Genomic DNA, 15766 nt, shown 5'->3' with positions numbered 1-15766 from the left:
GGAGGTTACTTTCAGAAGTGTCCCCCAATTTGGGTGTGTCTGACTGTGGAAGACATCTCCAAAGAGGCAACTTCCAGCTGAGTCCTGATGGACAAAGAAGGATTCAACCATGTGAAGATCAGGGGAGAGTGATTCCAGGCAGAGAGAACAGCAAGCACAGAGGCTGTGAGATGGGGAAAAGCTTGTTATGTTTGAGGAAGAGAAAGTAGACAAGAGAGGCTGGAGCCTAGAGATGCGGGGGGCAGGGGTGGAGGAGCAGTATGAGATGAAGTATAAATAGGCAGGATTCAGATCAGATCATGATGAGCCATATAAGTCATGGGAGAGTCAGGATTTGATTCTAATTGCAGTGGTAAACCACTCAGAGTTTTGGGCAATTTCGTGACATGATCTGATTTAAATTTTCTTTTAAACGCAGTTTTTATTTTCTGAATTTTTATTTTTACTTTCTATGCAGTTTAAAGAAAAAAAATAGTTACTTGTAACAGCTGTCACCCCCCCCCCATTATCAGTTCACCAGAGGCAACTACTTTGAATTCCTTTAGCTAAATAGCAGGCTTGTAAATCTAATTTATAATTTTCAGATTAAGTATTCTATGAATGAGAAGAGTTTAGCTCATTATCACCATTAGCCCCCATATGCACACAAACACAAATTTCCCATTCCACCACTCTGCCAGTACAGTTATGTTGTAATTTTAATTACATCAATATTCAGTGTTTATATTATTATTATTTTATATGAAATCCTATTCACAGTTTAGTTATAACATACTCTGATTACTTTTCCTTTCTTGTACATCTATGTTTTTAATGGAGCTGAAAATTGTCGTTTGTTCAATTTCTTCTTTTTCTATATACTTAGAATTACTTCATCTGTAACCTGTTTCCCAACTGACTAACTCTTCTCCTAGTGTGTGAAGATTAATAGTATTGAAAGCATTGGCTCTTTTATCAATTTCATCTTCTGGGAGATATCCTTTTGAATTGCTTCAGCATGGTCTAATTGTTCTTTAGATCTGTGGCACTGCTCTCATCCTGCCATTTTGAAGACATTATTTCATTATCTTTTGGCTCCTAATTTTTGGGAAGACTGAAACTATTTTGATTCCTAATCTCTTGTAAGTTATCTTTTTAGGTTTTCTTCTTTAGAAGTTGTTAGGTTCTTTGTTTTGCCTATATGTGTGCATTGTCACATTGATGTACCCTGGTATATATCACATATACCATTGTCACATATACCCTGGTATATGTCTGTTTTCTTCCATTGTACTGGGCATTCTGTGAGCTCCTTAGTCTTAAAACTATTTTTTAATTCTGGGAAGTTTTCTTGAATTATTTGTTTCATGTTATTCGCTCCGGTTTTTTTTTTTTTAACCTTTTATCCCCCCTGGAACTCATATTATTCTTATGTTGGACTTCCTGGACTAATCCTATAGTTTACTTTATATATATATCTGTTTATTCATGAGAGACACGGAGACATAGGCAGAGGGAGCCTGTTGTGGGACTCGATCTCAGGACCCCAGGATCATGACCTGAGCCAAAGGCAGACGCTCAACCACTGAGCCATCCGGATGCCCCAATTTACTTATATTTTATCTTCTATTTCCCCTCTCTTTGTTTGCTCTCTTTCTTCAGTTTTATCTTCCAACCATTTTGCACTACTGTAATGCAATTCTGACACTAACTACCTGGAGTTAGCATAAACTTCACTGGTTCAGTCCATAGGTTAAGTGCAAAAAGATCACCATCATTTCAGATGCCAGCCACAAATTCAGGGGTCTCCAAGACACTCACATTTCTTCCCTACTGGCTATAAATTCAGGGGTTCCCATGACTCCCTCAGGTTTGATTGTTCTCTAAGACAACTGATAGAACTCAGGAAAGTGTTATGCTTTCCTATTACAAAGGATGCAAATCAAGACTAACCTAGCCAAATAAGGAGGCCTGTAGAGTGAGTTTTGGAAGTTTATCAAACATGAGCTTCCATGTCCTACCTACTTACTTCTCAGTGGAGTCAAGATACAGTTTCTTGGCACATTAATTTACTCACCAACCAGAAAGCTCACCTGAGCCTTAGTGTCCAGAGATTTCTTTTTGTATGTGTGTGGCTTTATTATTAGACATGATTGACCATGTGATTAAACTCAATCTCCAACTGCTTCCTCCTTAGAGATCAAGTCTAGCCGATACCATTTGGCTCAAAGCTCTAACACTCATGGTTAGTCTTTCTTCTCTTTCCAGCATGGCTAGCCCCCATCTTGAACCTACCTAAGAGCCCACCATGAATCACCTCATTAGCATAAATTCATCATCGTAATACCTATTCAGTCCCAGTTTTTGTGGATTATTTCTTTGGGCTTCCTTTTTCTTTTACAGGGTCCCCCTTAATATTTCTTGCAGAGCTGGTTTGGTGGTCACATATTCTTTCAGTTTCTGCCTCTCTTGGAAGCTCATTATCTCTCCTTCTATTCTGAATGACAGCCTTGCTGGATAAAGTGTTCTTGGCTGCATGTACCTTGAATATATCCTGCCAGCCCTTTCTGGCCTGCCAGGTCTTTGTTAATCTAATATTTCTCCCCATATAATTTAAGAATCTCTTGTCTCTTGCTGCTTTAAGGATTTTCTCTTTAACTTTGGAATTTGCAAGTTTCACTATTAAATGTCGAGGTGTTGAATGGTTTTTATTGATTTTGGGGGGAACCTCTCTATCTCCTGGATCTGAATGCCTGTTTCTCTCCCCAAATCATGGAAGTTCTCAGCTATGATTTGTTCAAATATGCTTTCTGGCCCTCTGGCCCTCTCAGCGTTTTCTGGAACCCCAATTATACATAGATTCTTCCTTCTGAGGCTATCATTTATTTCCCTTAACCTTTCCTCATGTTCTTTTAATTGTTTTTCTCTTTTTTCCTCAGCTTCCTTCCTTGCCATCAACTTGTCTTCTATGTCACTCACTCTTTCTTCCACCTCATTAACCCTCGTTGTTAGGACCTCCAGTTTGGATTGCATCTCATTTAATTGATTTTTAATTTCGGCCTGATTAGATCTAAATTCTGCAGTCATAAGGTCTCTTGAATGCTTTATGCTTTTTTCCAGAGCCACCAGTAGCTTTATAATTGTGCTTCTGAATTGGCTTTCTGACATCGAATTGTAATCCATATTCTGTAACTCTGTGGCAGAGAGTACTATTTCTGCGTCTTTCTTTTGTGGTGAGTTCTCCTTCTAGTCATTTTGCTCAGTGCAGAGTGGCTATATGAATGGGCTGAGTCAAGAATATCAACCACGACCTAAGTAAATTTCACCCAAGATGATTCTTACTAGAAACAAAAACCCTTCTCTCTGCAGCATTACGGCTGTTCTTTCTTTAAATCTCAGATTGAATTTGTAGGTGTTCAGGATGATTTGAAAGTTGTCTATGTAAGTTGTTGGGACCAGGTGAGTTGAGGACCCTTACTCTTCCACCATCTTGCCCCACCCTCCATTAGCATAAATTGGAACAAGGTCCCAGAGGCCTACCATAAATAACAAAGACACTCCTATCACTCAATAAAGGGTGTGGAAGCTCCATCCCAAAACCTGGGATGAAGACCAGACAAGTTACTTATTATGTAACTCTTTCTAATAAGCGTTTCAAGGAATTTTTAAGAGTAATTTTGTTTCCTCTCAGTAACCCATTTAAAAAAAATCATCTTACTCTTGTTTAGTGGATGCAATATATTTTCTTTGATATTATGATTATTTTTCATCTCTCTGTTTCTTTTAACTTTTTTGTTTAGGTCTCTGTCTTTGATATCAGAGGCTTTCCTCAGATACCTCATCATCCTTGGCTATCTGCTCATTTTTATAAATAGGTTCCTAAAAAGTGGATTAGAAAATCAGAGTGCTTAGTGAGACTTGTGGAGTGCACTAGAGTGCACTAGTTTTCCACTGCTGTTTAACAAATTACCACAAAGTTTGTGGCTTAAAACAATACACATTGATTATCTCATTGTTTCTGTGCATCATGAGTTCAAGCTTGGCATAGCTGAGCCTTCTGCATAGGATGAATCAAGGTTGTTTAGGATGCATTCTTATTTGGAGATTTGACTGGGGAATAATTTGCTTCCAAGTACATTCAGGTTTTTGGCAGAATTTATTTTTGGGGGGCTATATGACTGAGGGCTGTGTCTTTTTGCTAGCTGTTGGCTAGAGCCACCCACTGTTCCTTAAAGGTACTGGTGGTTCCCTGCCATGTGGGATTCTTCAGCATTGCTTCTTATTTCATGAAGCCCACAAGAAGAGACCCTGGCTCCACTCTGCTAGGGCAGAACCTTACATAATATAACTTAATCATGGGAGTAAATCCCATTACTTTTGCCATATTCTGTTGGTTAGAAGCAAGTCACAGGTCTCAACAACATTCCAGTGGACAGATTAACAAAAAGGCATGAAAACTAGGAGGTGAGATTTGTTGAGGATCACCTTAGAATTTGTATACTATAACAGGCTTTACTACAAGATGATCTGGTTGGGTTTTTTCATTGGACAGCCCTTTATGCAAATATCTTTAAGTCTTTTTATTATTATTATTACTCCCAAAGTAGAATATTCCAATGCCCTGCCTGGTGGCTATAAATCTGACTGCCAGAATTCTGAGAACCAAGTGGGTAAGGAGCTAGAAGTCTTAACAATCAATATATAAACTTCTTAATTCTTCTGTTTTTCATATAATACCTCTGTCTCAACTGTGCTCAAAGTTTCCCCAATCCAGAGACCTTTTTTTTTTACTCTCTCCAGAGAATAAACCTCACATATTCTGGTGGGCAGAAGGGCAGAGACAATCACCCAATGATTGAAGTTGTAGATGGGAACTTGGGATCTAACTGCTTAATACATTTTAAGCAATATTCTCCTTTTCAGCTTCAATTTCACCCCCACTTCCAGAAGTACATGTACCACCAATTGCTGAAACTTTGGAAGTTCTTTGTTGTGAATTGTTTGGCTTATCAACTTTTCCCACTGCCAGTTTTGGATTCAATTTCCTCAGGTCAGCTAAGTCAGTTACCCTTGTGTTTCTATTTTCTAGCTTCAAAAGTTGTATTGCTATCATCATCTCTCCTGAAATTACCATCATTTTAGCGAGACTTACCAAAAGAGTGGAGGTAAATGCATTTGTTCAAATTGTCATGGTCAATGAGATGTCATAATTTACATGTTAAGAAGACCTTTTTGTGAAGAAGAGACCATCAGGGAGGAATAAGAGAAGTTGGGAGATCAGTTAGGTAGCCAGTCAATAGATATTTAAGAGAAGATATAAATAGAGCTTGGTGATAGATTGAGAGTGAGGAGCAGAAACAGAGAGGGAGATGTCACTGATGACTCCTAAGTTCATGTGGTGGGACGGATGGTGCATTTCATCCATCTCTTGATTCACTATTTCTCAGGTTATTGTCCTGGACTGCTATCAACTCGTCTCCCCTCACTACAATTGCCATTGTGACAAAACCAACTCAGGGAAAACCTAACACTAACAGGAATACACTTACCATGATAAGGAAACCCCAATTTAACCACTACCAACAGCAACAATAGTAACTACAACAACAGCTTCCATTTATGGATTGATTACTATAAGCCAGAGTCCATGCTAAACACTTTCCATATATTATTTTATTTAATTTCCCCCAACAGCCTTGTGAGATAGATACTCATCTGTAGTTCATTACCATTGAATCCTCCAAGTGAATACTTTCCAAATCAACCAAATTCTGGGGAGGATAGTTTCACTACAGATTGTGTCAGGGTCTCTAGAAATGATAGAAGGACACATTACATCAGCCATTGCCATTCCTATTCATTTGCTGTCCACTCCAAAACTGTGGTAGGAGGCATCTGCTTTTTATCAATACAACCCCCCCTCCATTAACGACTGACTCCCATCCTTGCCTGAGAATATTGTTTCCTTTCAAAATCCTCCCTTGTGCTTGCATTCTTTCCCAAGAATACCAACTTTTCTTCCAAGTGCAGCACAGAACTGCAGCCTTATTCTGCTCCACAACTTCTTCTTCATAGGAGAAATGAAAATTTGGAGCGGAGATGAGGGGGAACTTTGCCCAATCTTCAAGCATATTGAAATGTCAGTAATAAAAGGCACAAAAAAAAAATAAATAAAAGGCACAAAGATGGAAATGTCTTGAATTGTTCACATGAACATAGCCTCGAGGAGAACAAACAAGAGGAGCAGGAAGAAGTGATTTTAATGTAATCTGAAACTTTTCTTAAGCTTCTTGAAGAATGAAAGTGTTGGAGGAACTGGGAGCAGATACAGATAGTATACACTAAATTAACTCACCACTAATAACTTGGGGTTGCTACCTTTAAGAAGATTCTAGGAGGATATCTTTGTCAGCTTGGGCTGCCATAACAAAGTGCCATAGACTCGGTGGCTTAAACGATATAAATTTATTTCTCATGATTCTGGAGGCTGAAAATCTGAGATCAGGATGGTTCGGTTCTGGTAAGGGTGTTCTTCCTGACTTACAGATGGCTGCCTTTCTACTGTGTCCTCATATGATGAAGAGAGTGAAAGAGAAAACTTTCTGGTGTCTTTTCTCTTATGGCCATTAATCCCATCATGAGGGCCCCACCCTCATGACTTCATCTAAACCTAATGATCTCCCTGAGGCTTACTTCTAAATACCATTACATTGGGGGTTAGGGCTTCAACATATGAATTTTGGTGACACATAATTCAGTCCACAACAGACAATCAAACTGCACTGCCAGGTCTTCATTGAACCTTCTCCTTAGTATTAATACAGTGAGAACACAGGGCATTGACAACAAAGTCAGTCAGCAAACCTCAGTTAAGTTTGCATGAATGTCCATGTTTTCCTTGTTACCATCAGCTATGGCAGTGCCTGTAAAGCTGACTCACCTTTTGCCTTTAACCACTTTCTTTCTGCTGAGTTTGGGTTGGATTTTCACTCTTGCTCTATAAATTTCTTTCTTCTGTGCTATGTTAAGCTTCATCAAGACACACTCTGGTATGATGATAAAAGAGGTGACTAGATTGACTACATACTGAAATATCATAGACTTTCCTCCCTTGATAAGGGTTCTCTTTTGTGTGACAAGTGAAGGTGGGTGAGTATAAGTCAGAGGATAGAGTTCTTAAAAGAGGTTTGACTCCTTTGGAGACAATGACGAGGGAAGATTTTGTAGTCTTGATGACATCACATGTGTGCTCTCTCTCTTCCATGGAAACCAAAACGTGTGAATGAGACTGAAGAAGTCAGCTAATCCTGACTCCCCCCCTCCACTCTCACCTCCACCACTAGCCTAAAGGTTAGTGCTTTTCTTCATCAGTGCCAAGAAGGAATGTACTAAAGAATAGAAAGGATATCACAGTGCCATAAGTAACTAAGTAACTTAGTTTCTTGGTTATTGTATTTCTGGTTGCTGCTATAGCATCTTTCCTTATCACCGTAGGCATCTTCAGGAAAGAATTCATCTAATCATTGACTGTGAACCCAGATGCTTAGGATCCAAGTAATCCATGGGTCTCAATGCATGCATGTAACTCTGTGGAGATTTTTTTGTTTTATTATTATTTTATTGGTTTAGTGCCTTTCTAGGGAGCCAACCACATTTATCCTTTCACCAGACTACTATTGACTATCTACTATGTGCCAGGCACTGTAGTAGGTATGGAAGGTATAAAGACACAAAAGATGCTATTTCTTGCCTTTTTTCATTTATAGCTCTATATACAGATCTCTCTTTAAGACAAAGGTACACATAAATCATTGAAATACAGAATAATAAACGTGATAATTAGATGCCTGGACAAAATGCTAACAGAAAAGGAAGAGTCTCTCCTGGCTCTGGGGGAATCAAGGTAGTGTTCATAAAGAAGGTGACATTCAAAGATGGAGAAGAAGAGATGAGTCATTTCAGGCACTAGGAACAGCATTTGCAAAGACACAGAAATATAAAGGCACATAGAGTGTTCAGGGAGCTGCAAGAAGTTCAGTTTGAAGCAATGTCAGATGATCTTGCTAGAAAAGGAAATTAGAGTGACTGTGAAGGACCTCCCTATGCCATACTAAAGCATTTGGATTTAGCACTGAATATTTTGGGGGCAGAAGCATGATATATTACTGACAATTTACAAAGTTCACTCCAACAGCTACATGGAGGGCAGTTTGGAAGGAGGCAAGAACAGATGCTGGGAGACCAATTAGAAAGACTATTGCAAAAATCCAAGTGAGAGGTGATAAGGGTCAGAACAAAGTCAGTGACAGTGGAAATAATGAGGAGGGAACAAGATTAAGAGGCAATTCCAAAGAATGTTATAATAGTATTTTGTGGACAATTGAATGTGGGTATTAGGGAGAAGGAAAACTTTTCTGTGACTCCAAGATTTCTAGTTAAGATTACTTTATAGATGACAGTGCCATTAGTGGAAATTAGTTGCAAAGATTCAGTAGATAGTTGAATATATGGATCTAGAGTGGAAGAGAAATGTGTAGGTTGGAGACAAAAGTGTGTCATCAATGAGGTAGTTGAAGCCAAGAGAATGGAGATTTCTCTGGAATAGTTTGCAAAATATGAAAAGGGCATTATGAATGGGACCCCTAGAAACAGCAACCTTTAAGGGATAGGCACAGGCTGTTGAAAGAAGAGAATGAATAATCAGAGAGATAGGAGTAAAACCTGTAGAGATGGAATGTCTGGTCCACAGTGTCAAATACTTCACAGAGGTCAAGAAAGATAATGATAGGAGCAGGGCTCACTTGATTCCATACTTTGGATATTGGTGACCTTAAAGAGGGCATATTCAGTAGAACGGTGCCAGAAGAAACCCAGGCCAAGTGGGCTGAAACACAAATAGTAGGGAAGGAAGTGGAGACTAAAAGTGCAGATTGCTCCCCTTTTTTACTTTAAAATACAAATTCATAAACATTCCAATAACAATGAACCTTGCCTTGAGAGTCTGTTGTACACAGAGGTACATAGCCAGAATGGTTAGGAACAGATGCTTTTATATCTGTATCTAATATTTAGTATTTATTTTTTCATATTTACTGTTATAGATATAATATGTATATTATGTATATATATTGTTTCTGATAGGTTGAGCAACCAATTATAGTTTTGGAGATCCCTTCTGGAGAGTAAGAGCCACAGACTTACTGATGCTTTTGATCCTGGAAAAGTTCCTATCTGCCTCAAAGCAGCCCCATCCTCAGCCCAGATGGAATGTTATTGTGTAGTGCATGAAGCCCTCCTGGAAACATCTGAATTTACATATGCTGGAAACACTCTTTTTTCTGTGTACCTTTAATTAGCATAAAGACATCCCTGCAAATCAAGCCTGGGGAGCATTCCTGAGTCTATCAGAGATCCTCAAGGCAGTTATGAAGACTAAATTCTGAAATCCATGGAGTCACCACCTCAGAGAGTGGTAATCAATCCTTTTTTCACTCTAGCACACCAGGGAGGGGGTGGGTTGTGACTTTCACCATTAATAACAGTAATTCATTGATAGTGAACCAAGAAGTCAGATAATAACGATGGATCACTTTTATTAGATAGCCACTATCCTCAACATTTTATATCAGTTAAGTAAATTATTATATACCCAAGATACAGGTGTAGAAACTACCTCAGAGCAGTTGAATGACTTCCCTGACAGATTATAGTCTTAAGAAATGTAGTAGTGAAGAAAGAGAGAAAGTGAAAGGAACAGGTATGGAGAAAGCAGGTTTATTTATATATTTACTTTTTAATAAATTTATTTTTTATTGGTGTTCAATTTACCAACATACAGAATAACACCCAGTGCTCATCCCGTCAAGTGTCCCCCTCAGTGCCCATCACCCATTCACCCCCACCCCCCGCCCTCCACCCCTTCCACCACCCCTAGTTCATTTCCCAGAGTTAGGAGTCTTTATGTTCTGTCTCCCTTTCTGATATTTCCCACACATTTCTTCTCCTTTCCCTTATATTCCCGTTCACTATTATTTATATTCCCCAAATGAATGAGAACAAACAATGTTTGTCCTTCTCTAATTGACTTACTTCACTCAGCATAATACCCTCCAGTTCCATCCACATTGAAGCAAATGGTAGGAATTTGTCGTTTCTAATGGCTGAGTAATATTCCATTGTATACATACACCACATCTTCTTTATCCATTCATCTTTCGATGGACACCGAGGCTCCTTCCACAGTTTGGCTATTGTGGACATTGCTGCTATAAACATCGGGGTGCAGGTGTGCCGACGTTTCATTGCATCTGTATCTTTGGGGTAAATCCCCAACAGTGCAATTGGTGGGTCGTAGGGCAGGTCTATTTTTTAACGTTTTGAGGAACCTCCAAACAGTTTTCCAGAGTGGCTGCACCAGTTCACATTCCCACCAACAGTGTAAGAGGGTTCCCTTTTCTCCGCATCCTCTCCAACATTTGTGATTTCCTGCCTTGTTAATTTTCCCCATTCTCACTGGTGTGATGTGATATCTCATTGTGGTTTTGATTTGTATTTCCCTGATGGCAAATGATGCAGAGCATTTTCTCATGTGCATGTTGGCCATGTCCATGTCTTCCTCTGTGAGATTTCTCTTCATGTCTTTTGCCCATTTCATGATTGGATGTTTGCTTCTTTGGTGTTGAGTTTAATAAGCTCTTTATAGATCTTGGAAACTAGGCCTTTATCTGATACGTCATTTGCAAATAGCTTCTCCCATTCTGTAGGTTGTCTTTTAGATTTGTTGACTGCATCCTTTGCTGTGCAAGTTTCTTATCTTGATGAAGTCCCAATAGTTCATTTTTGCTTTTGTTTCTTTTGCCTTCGTGGATGTATCTTGCAAGAAGTTACTGTGGCTGAGTTCAAAAAGGGTGTTGCCTATGTTCTCCTCTAGGATTTTGATGGAATCTTGTCTCACATTTAGATCTTTCATCCATTTTGAGTTTATCTTTCGGTATGGTGAAAGAGAGTGGTCTAGTTTCATTATTCTGCATGTGGATGTCCAATTTTCCCAGCACCATTTATTGAAGAGACTGTCTTTCTTCCAATGGATAGTCTTTCCTCCTTTGCCAAGTATTAGTTGACCATAAAGTTCAGGATCCACTTCTGGGTTTTCTATTCTGTTCCATTGATCTATGTGTCTGTTTTTGTGCCAGTACCACACTGTCTTGATGACCACAGCTTTGTAGTACAACCTGAAATCTGGCATTGTGATGCCCCCAGCTATGGTTTTCTTTTTTAAAATTCCCCTGGCTATTTTAAAAAAGAAAACCATAGCTGGGGGCATCACAATGCCAGATTTCAGGTTGTACTACAAAGCTGTGGTCATCAAGACAGTGTGGTACTGGCACAAAAATAGACACATAGATCAATGGAACAGAATAGAGAACCCAGAAGTGGACCCTGAAATGTACGGTCATCTAATATTCGATAAAGGAGGAAAGACTATCCATTGGAAGAAAGACAGTCTCTTCAATAAATGGTGTTGGGAAAATTGGACATCCACATGCAGAAGAATGAAACTGGACCACTCTCTTTCACCATACACAAAGATAAACTCAAAATGGATGAGAGATCTAAATGTGAGACAAGAGTCCATCAAAATCCTAGAGGAGAACACAGGCAACACCCTTTTTGAACTCGGCCACAGTAACTTCTTGCAAGATACATCCACAAAGGCAAAAGAAACAAAAGCAAAAATGAACTATTGGGACTTCATCAAGATAAGAAGCTTTTGCACAGCAAAGGATACAGTCAAAAAAACTAAAAGACAACCTACAGAATGGGAGAGGATATTTGCAAACGACATATCAGATAAAGGGCTAGTTTCCAAAATCTATAAAGAACTTATTAAACTCAACACCAAAGAAACAAACAATCCAATCATGAAATGGGCAAAAGACATGAAGAGAAATCTCACAGAGGAAGACATGGACATGGCCAACATGCACATGAGAAAATGCTCTGCATCACTTGCCATCAGGGAAATACAAATCAAAACCACAATGAGATACCACCTCACACCAGTGAGAATGGGGAAAATTAACAAGGCAGGAAACAACAAATGTTGGAGAGGATGCGGAGAAAAGGGAACCCTCTTACACTGTTGGTGGGAATGTGAACTGGTGCAGCCACTCTGGAAAACTGTGTGGAGGTTCCTCAAAGAGTTAAAAATAGACCTGCCCTACGACCCAGCAATTGCACTGCTGGGGATTTACCCCAAAGATTCAGATGCAACGAAACGTCGGGACACCTGCACCCCGATGTTTCTATCAGCAATGGCCACAATAGCCAAACTGTGGAAGGAGCCTCGGTGTCCATCGAAAGATGAATGGATAAAGAAGATGTGGTTTATGTATACAATGGAATATTACTCAGCGATTAGAAACGACAAATACCCACCATTTGCTTCAACGTGGATGGAACTGGAGGGTATTATGCTGAGTGAAATAAGTCAATCGGAGAAGGACAAGCAGTGTATGTTCTCATTCATTTGGGGAATATAAATAATAGTGAAAGGGAATATAAAGGAAGGGAGAAGAAATGTTGGGAAATATCAGGAAGGGAGACAGAACATAAAGACTCCTAACTCGGGGAAACGAACTAGGGGTGGTGGAAGGGGGGAGGAGGGCGGGTGTTGGAGGGGGATGGGTGACGGGCACCGAGGTGGACACTTGACGGGATGAGCACTGGGTGTTTTTCTGTATGTTGGTAAATTGAACACCAATAAAAATTAATTAAAAAAAAAATAAAAATAAAAAAAAAAAAAAATAAAATTCCCCTGGCTATTCAGGGTCTTTTCTGATTCCACACAAATCTTAAAATAATTTGTTCTAACTCTCTGAAGAAAGTCCATGGTATTTTGATAGAGATTGCATTAAACGTGTACATTGCCCTGGGTAACAATGACATTTTCACAATATTAATTCTGCCAATCCATGAGCATGGAATATTTTTCCATCTCTTTGTGTCTTCCTCAATTTCTTTCAGAAGTGTTCTATAGTTTTTAGGGTATAGATCCTTTACCTCTTTGGTTAGGTTTATTCCTAGGTATCTTATGCTTGTGGGTGCAATTGTAAATGGGATTGACTCCTTAATTTCTCTTTCTTCAGTCTCATTGTTAGTGTATAGAAATGCCATTGATTTCTGGGCATTGATTTTGTATCCTGCTACGCTACCAAATTGCTGTATGAGTTCTAGCAATGTTGGGGTGGAGGCTTTTGGGTTTTCTATGTAGAGTATCATGTCATCGGCGAAGAGGGAGAGTTTGACTTCTTCTTTGCCAATTTGAATGCCTTTAATGTCTTTTTGTTGTCTGATTGCTGAGGCTAGGACTTCCAGTACTATGTTGAATAGCAGTGGTGAGAGTGGACATCCCTGTCTTGTTCCTGATCTTAGGGGAAAGGCCCCCAGTGCTTCCCCATTGAGAATGATATTTACTGTGGGCTTTTAGTAGATGGCTTTTAAGATGTCGAGGAATGTTCCCTCTATCCCAACACTCTGTAGAGTTTTGATCAGGAATAGATGCTGTATTTTTTCAAATGCTTTCTCTGCATCTAATGAGAGGATCATATGGTTCTTGCTTTTCCTCTTGCTGATATGATGAATCACATTGATTTTTCTATGATTGTTGAACCAGCCTTGTGTCCCGGGGATAAATCCTACTTGGTCATGGTGAATAATTTTCTTAATGTATTGTTGGATCCTATTGGCTAGTATCTTGTTGAGAATTTTTGCATCCATGTTCATCAGGGATATTGGTCTGTAATTCTCCTTTTTGGTGGGGTCTTTGTCTGGTTTCTGAATTAAGGTGATGCTGGCCTCATAGAACGAATTTGGAAGTACTCCATCTCTTTCTATCTTTCCAAACAGCTTTAGTAGAATAGGCATGGTTTCTTCTTTAAACATTTGATAGAATTCCCCTGGGAAGCCATCTGGCCCTGGACTTTTGTGTCTTGGGAGGTTTTTGATAACTGCTTCAATTTCCTGCCTTTCCTGGTTATTGGCCTGTTCAGGTTTTCTATTTCTTCCTGTTCCAGTTTTGGTAGTTTGTGGCTTTCCAGGAATGTGTCCATTTCTTCTAGATTGCCTAATTTATTGGCGTACAGCTGTTCATAATATGTTTTTAAAATCGTTTGTATTTCCTTGGTGTTGGTAGTGATCTCTCCTTTCTCATTCATGATTTTATTCATTTGAGTCTTCTCTCTCTTCTTTTGATAAGGCTGGCTAATGGTCTATCTATCTTATTAATTCTTTCAAAGAACCAACTCCTGGTTCTGTTGATCTGTTCCACAGTTAGTCTGGTCTCGATTTCGTTGAGTTCTGCTCGAATCTTTATTAACTCTCTTCTTCTGCTGGGTGTAGGATCTATTTGCTGTTTTTTCTCTAGCTCCTTTATGTGTAAGGTTAGCTTTTGTATTTGAATTCTTTCCAGTTTTTGAATGGATGCTTGTATTGCGATGTATTTCCCCCTCAGGACTGCTTTTGCTGCATCCTAAAGATTTTGAACGGTTGTATCTTCATTCTCATTAGATTCCATGAATCTTTTTAATTCTTCCTTAATTTCCTGGTTGACCTTTTCATCTTTTAGCAGGATGGTCCTTAACCTCCACGTGTTTGAGGTCCTTCCAAACTTCTTGTTGTGATTTAGTTCTAATTTCAAGGCATTATGGTCTGAGAATATGCAGGGGACGATCCCAATCTTTTGGTATAGGTTCAGACCCGATTTGTGACCCAGTATGTGGTCTATTCTGGAGAAAGTTCCATGTGCACTTGAGAAGAATGTGTATCCAGTTGAGTTTGGATGTAAAATTCTGTAGATATCTGTGAAATTCATCTGGTCCAGTGTATCATTTAAAGCTCTCGTTTCTTTGGAGATGTTGTGCTTAGAAGACCTATCGAGTATAGAAAGAACCAGATTGAGGTCACCAAGTATTATTATAATACACCAAGTGTATTATTATAAGTATTTCTTCACTTTGGTTATTAATTGATTTAAATATTGGCAGCTCCCACATTCGGGGCATATATTTTGAGGATTGTTAAGTCCTCTTGTTGGATAGATCCTGTAAGTATGATATAGTGTCCCTCTTCATCTCTCACTACCGTCTTCGGGGTAAATTTTAATTTATCTGATATAAGGATGGCTATCCCTGCTTTCTTTTGAGGACCAGTTAAATGGTAAATGGTTCTCCCACCTTTTATTTTCAGGCTGTGGGTGTCCTTCTGTCTAAAACGAGTCTCTTGTAGACAGCAAATAGATGGGTCCTGCTTTTTTATCCAGTCTGAAACCCTGTGCCTTTTGTTGGGGTCATTAAGCCTGTTAACGTTCAGAGTTATTATTGAATGGTATGAATTTAGTGTCATCATGATATTTATTCAGTCCTTGTTTTTGTGGATTGTTCCACTGGACTTCTTGTTAAAGGGGAATTTTAAGAGTCCCCTTAAAATTTCTTGCAGAGCTGGTTTGGAGGTCACATATTCTTTCAGTTCCTGCCTGTCTTGGAAGCTCTTTATCTCTCCTCCCATTTTGAATGAGAGCCTTGCTGGATAAAGTATTTTTGGTTGCATGTTCTTCTTATTTAGGACCCTGAATATATCCTGCCAGCCCTTTCTGGCCTGCCAGGTCTCTGTGGAGAGGTCTGCTCTTACCCTAATACTCCTCTCCATAAAGGTCAGGGATTTCTTGTCTCTTGCTGCTTTAAGAATCTTCTCTTTATCTTTGGAATTTGCAAGCTTAATTATTAAATGT

The sequence above is a fragment of the Vulpes vulpes genome, unplaced genomic scaffold (genome assembly GCF_048418805.1).
Source record: "Vulpes vulpes isolate BD-2025 unplaced genomic scaffold, VulVul3 u000000667, whole genome shotgun sequence".
Lineage (NCBI taxonomy): Eukaryota > Metazoa > Chordata > Mammalia > Carnivora > Canidae > Vulpes > Vulpes vulpes.
The sequence above is the reverse complement of the archived record's forward strand: the minus strand, read 5'-3'. Positions refer to the sequence as shown.